The following is a 14685-nucleotide window of genomic DNA, read 5'->3' on the forward strand; positions in this document are numbered from 1 at the left end:
TAAAATATTCCACTTGTTAAAATTGATAATGGAATGTTCAGTACTTGATAAAATTTATACAAAAATCTTGCTAAGCATGCTAAATACATTAAAAATAGTTTTTATAAAAATGTATACAAAAGTATAGGTAGATAACTAAATAGATAATCTCGTTACTGTTGTATGAATGTCCCCCAAAATGTATGTGTTGAAACTTAATTGCCAATTTGACATTATTAAGAAGTGAGGCCTTTAGGAGGTGATTAAATCACGAGGGTACAATTTCATGGATGAAATTAGCAACCTTATAAAAAGTTGGTTGGGGTGAGTTCCCTCCTTTCATCCCTTCCACTGTGTGAATCTATAGCTTCTGTCCCCTCAGAAGGATGCAGTAACAAGGCATAATCTTGGAAGTAGAGGTTAGACCCTCCAGAGACATTAAACCTGTTGGCTCCTTGACCTAAGACTTTTGAGCCTTCAGAACTCAGGGAAATACATTTCTGCTGTTCATAAATTACCTAGTCTGTGGAATGTTGTTATAGTGGCACAAATGGACTAACACACACACACATATACACACACACACACATACATATATGTGTGTGTATATATATATATGCATACACAGACACAAAATTTTTTCTTTTTGATATTTTATTTCAACAAGCAACATCTATTTTGCTGTTAAAATCGAATTATAGGATTTTTAAACAAAATATATAGTAACTTAGTTAAAATGTTGTTCTTGATTGCCTTTCCTGTAAATTTTAAAAAATCTGTCTTCTCTGAGTTAGAAATAGCATTTAACTCAAAAATCATAAAACAAAACAAAAATTTATTTTATCTGCTCTTTCTCTGATTTCAGTTTTTTCTTAAATTACACTCTTTGATAAACATTTTCACTCTGTTCTGCCTGTCTTAGTTGTAGAGCTTAATTACCACCACTTTTTACTTATCTCTCCGGACATTCCACTTTTGTCTGGTTAAAAGTAACCCCTTCTTTCCATAATGAATCATTCGTAATGAGTACATTCCAAGGTACTCATTGCTAAGGTTTGTCTGAAAGCTATTCTTGAGAGTTTGTTTTTTGAGAGTCAAACTGGCTTTTTCCTGACCCAGACTTCTTTTATTCAACATAAGCTTTGCACCAGGCTGTCACTAAGCAAAGGAGAGTCAGGCAGGACCTGGGCCTTAGGGTTACAGATGGCTTGTGGCCCTGTTTCCGCATTCAGTGTATTCTGCATTAAGGAAGTGGTTAAAATGCAGGGTTAACTGGCTCTGCCTCAGCGTGATTTATACCACAAACATTCCCTCCTGTGAATAACAGCAATCAGTCCATAGGCACATGCTTCTTACACTTCTCCAACATTTCTTGTCCTTTGTACCCATAGAAAAGTAATGCCATTAAAGCTTGTGTGTTGCGCCTGTTTCAGCAGAGACAGACGCTGGCAAGAACTACTGTTCAACAAGCAATAATGAACAAACCCCACATACGTCAGGTTTATTGAAGTGGGCAGAGTGAGAAATTTGAGGTTTGAGTGACAGGTGTGTTTCGTTAATAGAAAAGATGCATTATTTAACTTTTTAAATCTTTTTTTACAAATCATATAAACGTAATCAAATCTTACATATTGAATTCTCTTTTCTCAGTAGTGTACAGCATCCGTCTTCATGGTTCTCCACCTTTTCCAAACTGTGGGTGTTACGGTACTGAGAAGTTAGTGTGCTCATTATGGCAGTGACACATGGTGTCTGAAGAGTAGTTTGGAATACTATACAACCTCTGTCATCATTAAATTTGCATAGATTTAGTTCTGCATGTAACATGCTTGAAGCATCCTATCGATTGCTCACATGAGTTTCCACATTGACACTGAATGTGAACATTATTGTTTTTATGAAACATTTAATTAGATCTACTCAAAGTATCAAAAATTACACAATTTAGCTCTAATTACATTTTAAATATTTGTTAGTCATAATTCACCTTTGCCTTTTTATTATAAGAAGCCATTTTGAATATTAGATTTTAAAAAAACTTTGAAAGCCTATATAGAAGCTTTTGTGTTTAATAACTGTATTTTTAAAAATTCAGGCTGGGCGCGGTGGCTCACGCCTGTAATCCCAACACTTTGGGAGGCCAAGGAGGGCAGATCACGAAGTCAGGAGATCAAGACCATCCTGGTTAACATGGTGAAAACCCGTCTCCACGAAAAAATAAAAAAAAATTAGCCGGTGTGGTGGTGGGCGCCTGTAGTCCCCGCTACTCGGGAGGCTGAGGCAGGAGAATGGCGTGAACCCGGGAGGCAGAGCTTGCAGTGAGCCGAGTTGGCACCACTGGACTCCAGCCTGGGTGACAGAGTGAGACTCCGTCTTAAAAAAAAAAAAAAGTCAAATTTTGTACATTTTGAATATATTTATATTTTTAATCAGTTTGACCATTACTTTCAATAGAACATATTATGTAAACATCACGATAAAAATTACATAATTTGTAATGTTACAGTGGAAGTAGAAGAAACAAATTATACGTAGGAAACGTATGTAAATGTATGAATTATCTGTTTATTAAACAAATAATTATTTGGTTACATTTATATTTTAACTATATTTTATTAATCAGATACATTATATATGTTTATTTTATTAACCAAGTTTATTTTATTCATCCAAACCTCTCCTGCCCATAACAGAACACCCAATGGCAATAACAGTAGTTGGTATTTCAGCAATTAGAGGTCACGTAAGTATAGCTTGGCATCTAGTTTTCAATTTGTTAATATACAGCTATTTTGTGCCATTCTAGTAGGGCAAAACACTTTTTATTTAGCAGTTTATCAACTCGATTAATCTTTATTTTAGTTACATGGTGTGTGAGTCTTCCTGTGTCCGTTTGCTGTGGACACTGGAAATGTGAAAGTTTGTCTGTCTGAAGAGGGCCCTGGTGACACAGCAGCAGCCTCCTCCCCAAACACTGGAGCTGGATTTAGAGCTGGCCAGTTAGGGGGATTAAAGTGAGCATGGTACTTCAGAGTCGAGTTTGAGCAGACAGAAAATAGTGGAAGTGGGGTAGAAGGCCCGCAAGCTTGGCATTGCTGGAGTGTGATGTGGAAGGAACAGTGCAGCAGAAGACAAAAAAAGATGTAAGTAGACTTGACTCAGTGCAGCTAAGAACCCAGATGTTATCTTGAGGGTGTTAACTAACAAGCAGTTTAAATCCGAATGGCACATTCTGATTTGTTTTTTGTATGTTCACATTTGGCAGGCATAGATACTGTTTGAAGAGAGGAAAGTCAGTAGATAGAGGTAACAAATATGTGCCAAGTCTAGAAACAAGGGACTACGGGGATAGCGACCTTTCAAAATAAAATGCAAGATTTGAAAACTGATTGGCTGGGGGATGAGGAAAAGGCAGATCTTCAAGGTCAATCCCTGTTTTGCTTTAGGTTATTAGGGGGTGGTTTTATAACATATTGTAGAATATGTCATTTCAGTTTTGAACGTCTTGAGTTAAATTGTCCTAACATATCTTATGAATTTGATTTTGTTCCGTGGGAAGCTAATATTTCAAAACCTTAAAGAGTATAGATTTCCAACTTGTATCCAATTTATAAAATTATCCCTAGGCTGCTGATTTCAGGAGGAAGCTCATGAATATTCTATTTGCAGACAATATATCAGGAGTTAACAACAGCTTCAATATTTGTGGGACAACCGGTTAACTAAGCCACCTCTTAGTGTATTTAGATGGAAAATCTTAGCTGAAGATATTAAACCAACAGTGACTAAAAAATTGAATATTTAAGTATATTTCATTGTAATGAATTTGAATTCAAGTAGCCATATACAGCAGCTAGTATTTACCACGTTGAACAATGCAAATTAGAGGAAAAAATTAATAACCATATCTAATACCACATGCCAAAATCCTCATAAATTTATTCTAGATAAAGGAGTTCATCAGAAGCAGCAACTGAAAGCACCAACTAAACTAGCTGGTGTTAATTCACTGTCATTCTCTCAGAACCATCTCTTCTCTGAACAAAACAAGTAGAAGAGTTAATTGTGAATCTGCATTTTCCTTGCCTGTTTTAAGGTTTTGATGTTGACACTAATTTGTGAAATCCCTCCTGTGGTGTGGTATTTCATTTTACTTGCTAGTTTGTTAGGAAGAGAATGCTTCAGCTCTTAATTTAACATTATGTTTCTCCCTCTTAGGTTGAGTGAACTTAGAATGCATTCTCTGACATATCCACATATTTTTGTTAATATGAATTTGGGGAAAAAAGCATACTTAATTAACTAAGACTTCTCATTCTAGGCTTGACCCTGTGTTCGACATCTTTTGAATTTGTAGTTGCATAGGCTGCTCTCTGACACTGGTTAGTGATCTGGAAGCTATATTAATGTTAGGGGAGGTGGTGTATGAGCATTAGAGGTATCCTTGCAAGGAAAGACTTGTCTTATCTCAATACATCTTTTTTTGCACACAAGAAAGTCAATGTTTGAGTCTTCTAAAATCTTCCTATTTCCAAGTTGCAGAGTACCATTGATTCCTAAGCAAAGATCTAATTTTTGACTCAGAGACGTGGCAAGGTAGTGAATCACCATTATAATTTAACAATCTTCAAGATAAAATTCTCTCTCTGATATTTAGATTTTGCCCAATTATTAAGATATTTGGGTGTTTTGTTAAGAATGGAAGACTCTAGTCTCTTGAGCAGAGACTATAAAGGCCTCAGATGATCATTTATAATTTTATGCTCTTTTCTTTAACATCTTCAACACAGTTGGAAGCAGCCAATGATGCCCAGAGTTGTCGTGTTTTTTAAACCAAATGCATGGTTCAATGGTAGAAAACTGGGCTGATCCAAGCTGTTTTCAGTAAACACTTCATTTCAGGTGACATATTTCATATAATCTCTAGATCCTGTCTTCAAAACTAACTAGATCAGATAACCTACCCTAGATTTTCACCTTTTAGGGTCTGTTAGCTGCAGTCACCTTTGTGAAAATGATTGCAATGAAAAGATAGAGTTGCAGATGGGGAAAATGTTTTGACTAATTTAAGCATAGTGGTATTTAATATGAGAAGTTAAGTTACACAATTTTTGAAAATTATAATGGAGTCTCTTGGCTGAGCTTTAAAAAAAATAGCGTTTAGGCTCAAAAGGGAACTGCTACTTCTCCTAAAATCAGAAAGATATTACAGTAATTCTCTATTCTCTAGAATTGCCAGGAAGCACCTTTGTGATGATTTAATTTTGCTCTTGTGACTGTGAGCTTGTGTAGTCATGGAACCATCAATTAGAATGATGGCTTTCTGATCCCAAAGTCATTCGTTCTGAAAACAATATTTTTCATAAATTTGAAAGTGAGAAGTTTTGATCTTGCCTTTCCCAAGTAACTCTCTTAATAAGTCATCAGCATGCTTCAGTGACAGCTGTCACCTTCCAGTGCTGAGAGTCACCTTTGAGTTCTCCATTTCACTCCCTACACTCCAATTTAGCTGCAGTTCTCTTGGCCAGTCCTATGAAATACATCCATGGCCTAACGAATTCTCACCACTAATACCACTCATACTAACAGCATTCTCACCTTAGTCACTACCTTTTTTCTCTGGATTACAATAGCCCCCCAATTTATTTGCCCACGTAACCTATTTATTCTACACGGTGCACCAAATACACCCCTTTGAAATGCAAACACAATCATGTTATTCTCTGGTGAAATTATCTCATATATTCCTATTGCATTTAAAATTAATTCAAAATAATCCCATGATTATCAAAACCCTACATGCTCTTCTACAACATGGTTTAGTTCCAAGATATCTCTTCAACTTTTTTTTCACTGTACAGAATTGGTGAGTAATAGTCATATTTTTGTTTTTGCTCAAAAAGTCTTGACTTGTAAATTTTTCAGTTTCTCCTTTATCCACAGGTAACTCTTTCCTCATAAGGCTAATTGCTTGCTTCCTTGAGTTCTGCTCTCAAAGATACCCTTCATTTTCTACCTAATATTAATAACTTTAGTCATTCATTATTCCATTACTATGCTCTATAGTGTATACAATTTCTGTTCTTTGTCATGTTATTAACTAAATTATTTATTTGTTTCAATAATGTATTCCATAAATATTGTACACATAAAAATTATGTTATTTTTATTGCTGTATGCTCAGCTGCCCAATAACAGTTTGAGGATTAACATATTTGTTAAGTGGACAAATACATTCTTTCACAAATATTAGTTTAATAATTTTGTATTAAACTCCCTATATACTTACAATATGAATTAGATAATTCAGAATAAACATTCCATTGGAATAAAGTAAACAATTTGTTATAAAACATCCTTAAAAGCATCAGAAAGTTAATACAGCAATGAAGAATTACAGGACAAAATTAAGAATGGTATGGAAGCCTGTTTGTGAGGCTTATTTTTGGATTATTTCTTTACTTAGAGTGACTATCAATCTCAAAAGAGAACTAAAGGGATAAATAACCATATCTACTAACACAGTAAGGGTATTTAAACATCTCTTAGTAATTGAGAAAATTGAAAGAAAAAAAAAGAGGGAGAGAGAGAAACAGAGTGAAAGGGATAATGATGGAGAGATAGAAGAAGAGAAAGGAAGAGGAAGAAAAATAAAAAGGAGGAGAGGGGGAGGGAGGAAGAAAGAAAGGTGAAAAGAAAGAATGGTAAAGTTTTTAACAACATAATTTATCCTTTTAGAATATGAATGTTGGTCTATTTGATGTTGTCCCACAGATTCCTTAGTCTCTGTTCATTTTTTATTTGTTATTCTTTCTATTTCTCAGAGTCAATATTTTCCATTTTCTTATCTTCAAGCTCATGACTTCTTCTGTGTGTGCAAATATACTCTTAAATCCCTCTGGTGATTTTAAAATTTTTATCACTGTAGTTTTCAACTCCAGAAATTGTTATCTCTTTGTTGATATTCTTACTTTTTAACATTTTTTTCTGATTCCTTTATTTCTTCATTTATGTTTTCCTTTTGACATTTGATTATAATTAAGAGAGTTGTTTTAAAGTCTTTGTCTAGTAAGTTTGATGTCTGGGATTCCTTAGAGATATTTTCTGTCAGTTTATTTTGTTCCTTTGAATGAGCCATACTTTCCCATTCTTTGTATGCCTTGTAACTTTTTTTGAAAACTGGACATTATTATAATTATAATTACTATGTGGTTACTCTGTAAATCAGACACCCCCCCCGACAAACACACTAACGTTTTGTGGTTTTAAATTTTATTTACTTATTATATTGTTAAGGTATTTTTTTAGTGAAATTTTCCAAAGTGATTTTACAAAACTGTTTGCTTTATAAGGTGTGGTCACTGAAGTCTTTTTGTTTCCTTAACAAATGTTAAGCTAATGTTTTGACAGTGATTTTCTTGTATGTCAGGAACTACGCAAACACAAAAACACTACAAAAACAAAAAGAAAAACGAGTAATCATTATCCGGGAAAATATGTCTCTAGGCCATGCAGACTGGCTTTGTGCTGAGTTCTTTGAAGCCGGCACAAAGTGTGTGTTCACTCTTGCACTGAGTGAAGTTCAAGTTCACTCTTGCACAGAGCTTGCACTGAGGGTAAGGATCAGCCAAGGTAAAAGTGTAGGGTCTTCTTACGACATTTGTCAGCATGTGGCTTAACCTATGCATACGTGTGACTTTCTAGACTCTCCCATGTACATGAATGATTTTGAATGTCTTAGTTTTCCAAATACTCTTCTCCAACTTTTCTTCCTGTGCTGAAGGTGATCTACTATATGTGTAAACTCTAATTTTTGCCCTAAGCATCTGTTTTTTGTTAGGTCTCCTTGCCGAGTTTCTTAATAATGTCCATTCCTTATCTGTTCTGTATTCTAGCAACACAGAAAAAAAAGCCTTTCATTAGTCCTTTAGGTATCCCCCAGACCAGTCAGAACAGACATACATAATAATTTGCGGGTAAGAGCTTCTCTTGTTCCTTTGGAGCCATGGACCAGGGTTCCACACTGGGAACATGGGCTTCTAACACTTCAAAACTGCCTTTGCTGGGGCAAAGGCAAGTTAAAAATGTCATAAAGTTTTCTAGTTGTCTTTTTATTGAGTCTGCTTTCACTTGGTTGTTGTAATCTTTTGACCATTTTCCAGAGTTTTGGCAAAGTTTACTCTGAGAATTTCTCTTAGTTGTTTGATGTTTCTGTGGGGAAATGAAAGATTGCAGCTGTCTCCATTGCCATTTTGCTGATGCTCCTCTTTTGTCAACTTTTCCTTCATGTTATTATGCTTTTTTATTAGTTCATGTATTAGTTTTCTAGGGCTGCCATAACCAAGTAACACAAGCTGAGTGCCTTGAACAAAATAAATTTATTGTCTTATAGTCCTGGAAGCTAAAAGTCTGAGATTGAGGTGTCAGCAGGGATGGTCCCTTCAAGGGCTATGAGAGGAAGTCTGTTCTATGCCTTGTTTCTAGCTTCTGGTGGTTTAGTGGCAGTCTTTGGCATTCCTTGGCTAATCTCTGTCCTCATAATCACATGGTACTCTCCCTGTGTGTATGTCTCCCTCTACTCAAATTTCTTCTTTTTATAAAGACATCAGTCATATTGAATTAAGGCTCATCTGATTTTATCTTAACTTGACCACCTGCGAAGAAACTATTTCCTAATGAGGTCGTATTCAGAGGTTAGGATTTCAGCATCTATATAGAGGAAACAATTTAGCTCATATCAGTGCATATATGATTGTAATAGCCATGTCTTCCTAAAGCATTGACCCCCTTATTACTACAATATAAATTTTTAAAATCCTATTCACATTTTTAATAGTCTATATTGTGTGTTGTGAGTATAATGAGTTCAGTGTTCTTATGATTGCTCTTTGCATGATATTTTTTGTCACCTTTTTACTTTCAATCCATTAGTATCCTTGCATCTCAAATGTGCCTTCTCTAGACAGCATATATTGGGATCTGTTGTTTTAATCCAGTCTGACAATCTCTACCTCTTGACTGGATTTTAATCTACTCACATTTAATATTATAATTGGTATAATTCTATTTATGTCTGCCATTTTACTGTTTGTTTTGTATATTTCTCAAATATTTTTCTTTATTGCTTTATTTTGCAATGAATGAATATTTTCTAAAATAGAGAACGTTAGATTACTAATGAATTATTTTACCATATATTTTGAGAATTTTTGTTGTTGTTGTAAGTTTACCACACAGGTATATGGAGAATTAATTATTCAAATCATCTTCCAATTTACACTAGCTAAATTTTAGTAATACATAGAAACATCATTCTTATACAAATCTGTTTTATTTCCTCCATTTTAAACTATTATCACTTTACACATTACATCTATTAAAGTTATAAAGCTGACAGTACATTTTAGTAATTATTACTTTACCATCTATAGTAATTACCTTATCACAAAACATTTTTCTTCCAACTACCCCCTTTTTGATGTTATTGGAAAATATGTTATAGACATATTACATTTCTACATGTCAAATACTCAGCAATACATTATGCACATATTATTATTATTATCATTATTATTATTATTGACATGGAGTCTCACTCTGTCACCCACGCTGGAGTACAGTGGAGCACAATCTCTGCTCACTGCAAGCTCCGTCTCCCTGGTTCATGCCATTCTCCTGCCTCAGCCTCCCAAGTAGCTGGGACTACAGGCGCCTGCCATCACGCCTGGCTTATTTTTTGTATTTTTAGTAGAGACAGGGTTTCACTGTGTTAGCCAAGATGGTCTTGATCTCCTGGCCTCGTAATACGCCCATCTCGGCCACCCAAAGTGCTGAGATTACAGGCGTGAGCCTTTGTGCCCAGCCATTATGCACATATTATTTTATAAACAAGTTATGGTAAAGAGAACATATGCATTTCTACTGTCTTTTATAATGTTATTATTACCTATGCCAGTGCTTTTTAAAAAATGTGGATTCAAATGACTGTCTTGTGTAACTTGCTTTTAGCCTTAGGAATTTATTTTAGTGTTTTTTTTGTATGGTAGGTCTGCCAGCAACAACTTCAGTTAATATTTCTGTTTATCTGGGTAAGTCTTTGTGTTATCTTCATTTTTGAAAAATAATTACTGAATAAGGAATTGGTGGTAGACAGTTTTTTCCTTTGCATCTTTTGAATATATTATTCTACTGCCTCTTGCCTTCCATTGTTTCTGTTAAGTCAGCTGTTAATCTTACAAAACATAGGTGCTCAAAAAGTAAACATGTACATGAATATTTATAGCAGTAATATTCATACAGTCAAAAAGTGGAAACAATCCATATGCTTGTCGACTCATAAATGGACACCCAATTTTCAGCTATAACAAAGAATGAAGTACTTATACATGGTAAAATATTGGTGAAATTTGAAAGCATTATGCTAAGTGCACAAAAGGACAAATATTACTTGATTTTATTCACATGAAACATCAGGAATTGGCAAATCAATTGGGATATAAATCAGATTACTGGTTATTAGGGCTCAGGGAAGCAGAATACGGTGTAACAACTTTATGCATAATGGGTTTTTAGAAGGGACATGATGAAATTGTCCTGGAACATTGTGAATATACTAAAAGCAACTGCATTGTATACTTTAAAATGGTTAAGTTGTGAATTTTATATTGTGTGATTTGTACCTTAAAAAACAGAAAAGAGAAAATAGCCTTAGTCTATACATAATAAACTCAAGATGTGTTAAAAATTTATATGTGAAATCCAAGATACTATAATATTTAAGGAATAGCTAAGTAGAATAACACTAAAATTTAGCATAATGAAATATTTCCTTAAAAAAGAAAAAAACACAGTAATTAAAAAGGGAAATATAGTTCATTAATATTTTTTCTCTCCATTAAGCATGCCATTAACTGAGTAAAAAATCAAGCTGCAATATATAAACTACATTTTCTAAAATCATAAAGAAAATATGAAATGAAAAGGGATTTGGGAAAAAAATCCAAAGGTACAGTCAACTACACACAAAAAAGCTTAGTCTCATTAATCATTAGGAAAATGCAAATTGTAACTGGAATAAGATAAAACTACAATTCAAAGAGAAAGGCTAAAATTTCAAACCAAAAAAAAATCTGGGTTTTGGAGAGCTGGGAAGGAATAGGGCTCCTAACCTTACAACAATGAAAGAACAAAACTAACTTCAAAGTCATGACTTTATTTTTATAGCAACCAGGTTGCCAAGAACTGAGTCAAAATGTAAGGGAAAATAAGCACCTGCAAGGAGAAAGAGGACGGATGCACTTACATAAGACAGATGCAAATAGACACCACTATGACAAGTAAAGCTGGAATAATCAATAAATTCCTAAAGACAAAGTGGGGCTGGTCAGATTGGGAAACCACTGACAGCTGCAGAAGTTGGGAAAGATCCACCATCTTGAAAACTTTTTCCCCACAAACCCACTGGGATCTCTCAAGCAATTGGTAAGGACTCCAAGACAGTCTGTATATGATACAGTTCAGGGAGAGCAGAACACTGGGGAGGTGACCAGGTCATGGGGGCTGAGCCCTTATGAATGGGATTAGTGCCTTTATAAAAGAAGCTCAATGGAGTTCTAGTGTGCCTTCCACTATGTGAGGACATAGAAAGAAGGCACCATTTATGCACCATGAAATGGGCTGTCATCAACACTGAATTTGTGAGCATCTTGACCTGAGATCTTACAGCCTCAAGAAGTGAAAAAAAAGAAGTATCCGTTGTTTTTCAGTCACCGAGTTTATGTTATTTTGTTATAAGAGTCCAAATAGACTGAGATATTCCACTTAATATATAGGGGAAGGCAACAAAAACTGCCACACTTAGAATACTCCTGATGCTGGGAGTATGAAAACAGGAAAAACAAAACAAAACTACTCTCGAAGGTGAAGGAGGAATATCACTGAGCTCACCAACACAGCCAGGAAAAGGAACAGAAGTGTGAGAAGGCTATATTCCTGAGACCTTGAGAAAAAGTACCTGCATAAGACTGAGATGAAATTACCTACCCTAGTTATAACTGAAATCCCAAAAAGAAGAGGAAAAAATAATGGAATAGAAGAAATATTTTTCAAAATAACTGTCAAAAATATTCTAAAAGAAGTGACAGAAAATCAAACTTCAGATATAGGAAACTCAGAGAATGTCAAATAGAACAAAAATAAGTAAGAATTACATCTTGAAAATATCTTTAAAAAATCAACTCTAAATTTTATATCTTGCTCCAAATATATAGAGATATAAATAGGTTATAATCAAGGTATGGAGAAAGCCATATCATGGAAACACTAAAATAAAGCTGTGGAAGGACTACATTGATATTAGACACAACAGAGTTCAGAACAAGAAATATTATCAGAGATGAGAGATAATATATAATATAATAATCAATTCTCAAGATGATTAAACATCCTGCTAATTAGGGTATGCAGCTTACAACAGAACCTCCAAATACATGAGGTAAAACATGAAAGAAATCAAAGGTGATCTAGAAAAATCCAAAATTATATTTGCAGACTTCAACACTTTTGTCTTAGTAATGGACAGACTAGGCACAAACTCAGTAATCGTATAGAAGACAAGAACAACAATATCACCAAGACATCCAATCTTCAAGGGCAGATACTCTTTCCTTTCAAGTGAAAAAAAAAAAACAGTATGGCATATTCTCTAACAAACCCAGAATTTCTAATATTTGCGGTCTTCCTTCCTTCTTTCCATCTTCCTTTCTGTTCTCTTCCCTTCCCTTGCCTTCTTCCTTCCTTCTTTTTCTCTTTCTTTTCTGTTCTTTTTTCTTTTCTTTTTCTTTTTCTCTTCTTTCTTTTTTCTCCTTCCTTCTTTCATTCTTTCCTCTTTTCTTCCTTTCTTCCTTCCCTCATACCTCCCTTCCTTTCTTCCTCCCTTCCTTTCTCCCTCCCTTCCCTTCTCCCTCCCTTTCTCTCTCTTTCTTTCTTTCCCACTTTCTTGCTTTCTTTCCTTTTTTTCTTTCTCCCTTCCTCCCTCCCTCCTTTTCTTCCTCCCTCCCTCCCTTCCTTCCTTTCCTCCTTTTCCCTTCCTTCCTTCTCCTCTTTATTTTCTTTGTTTCTTTACCTTCCTCCCTTTTTCCATTCTCTCCTCCTCCTTTCCTTCCTCCCTTCCTCCTTTCTTGCTTGCTTGCTTGCTTGCTTTCTGGTGTTCTTGCTTTCTTTTTTCTCCCTTCCTGCCTTTCTCCCTTCCTCCCTCCCTCCCTTCCTTCCTTCTCTCATTTCCTCCTTCTTTTATTTCTTCTTTCTTTCCTTCCTTCCTTCCTTCTTTCCTTCCTTCTTTTCTCTTTCTTTCTTTCTTTTCTTTTCTTTCTTTCTCTTTACTACAATTCATATTATTTAAAAAAAATTAAGAGAGAGAGGCAGAAAAATAAAGAACACTTTAATCTGCAGGTAAATAGATTATGTCTGCTGTAGACAGAATAATGGCCTCCCAAAAACGTTCATGTCCTAATTCCCAGAGTCTAACATACAAATGTGTTAGGTTGCATGGCAGTGGGAAATTAGATTTCAAGTGAAATTAAGGTTGCAATAAAATGATGGAGAGATTATCTTAAATGGGTGGGCTCAATGAAATCACAAACTTTCTTATAAGTGAAAGAAGAAGGCAGAAGAAAGACAAACATGGAGGTGGTAGCATGAGAAATAACTCAACATCACTGACTTTTAAGATATAAGAATGAGGACCCAGCGCGGTGGCTCACACCTAATCCCAGCACTTTGGGAGGCCGGGGTGGGTGGATCATGAGGTCAGGAGATCGAGACCAACCTGGCTAACATGGTGAAACCCCATCTCTACTAAAAATACAAAAAATTAGCTGGGTGTGGTGGCACGTGTCTGTAGTCCAAGCTACTCAGGAAGCTAAGGGAGGAGAATTGCTTGAACCCGGGAGGCGGAGGTTGCAGTGAGCTGAGATCACGCCACTGCACTCCAGCCTGGGTGACAGAACAAGACTCTATCTCAAAAAAAAAAAAAAAAAAAAAAAAAAGGTAAGATGTAAGAATGAGGCCATGTTCCAACGAATAAAGGTGGCTTCTGGATTCTGAAAAAAATCAAGTACATAGATTCCGCCACATAGCCCTCAGAAAGACTGCAGCCCTGCCCACAACTTGATGTTAGCCCTGTGAGTCTGATTTAAGGCTTCTGAACTCCAGAACTGTAGGATTAACGGTCACTTTATTGTAAGATATGAAGTTTGTGGTAATTGGTTACAGCAGCAAGAGGAAGTTTATATAGTAATTGTATCATGAAAATGAGAACCATAATTTACAACTGCTTTTAATACTATAACCTTCCCGTCTTCTTGCTTGGATGTTTGAAATCTTGTACATGGATATGATCTCTGTGTGTATGAAAGAGGACAGCAAATTGTTGCCAAAATAATGCAAATGCAAATCTTACACTCATTTATATGTAGGTTTAATTTAATCTTTGAAATTAAAATGAAATTAAAGGATTATTAAATTTTGATGAAATTAGACTAAAATGAACAACAACAAAATAAGAGCTTACTTATATTCTTTATATGGTCAATAAAGAAGTGATAGTGGAAAAAAACAACAACAAATGAAGGTGATGATTTAGGAAGTTGGAAAGATAGCTTAAACTACAAAATGGTATATAACTAGTGAACACTTAGAGACATTGAT

Source organism: Pan troglodytes, chromosome 6 (genome assembly GCF_028858775.2).
Source record: "Pan troglodytes isolate AG18354 chromosome 6, NHGRI_mPanTro3-v2.0_pri, whole genome shotgun sequence".
NCBI lineage: Eukaryota > Metazoa > Chordata > Mammalia > Primates > Hominidae > Pan > Pan troglodytes.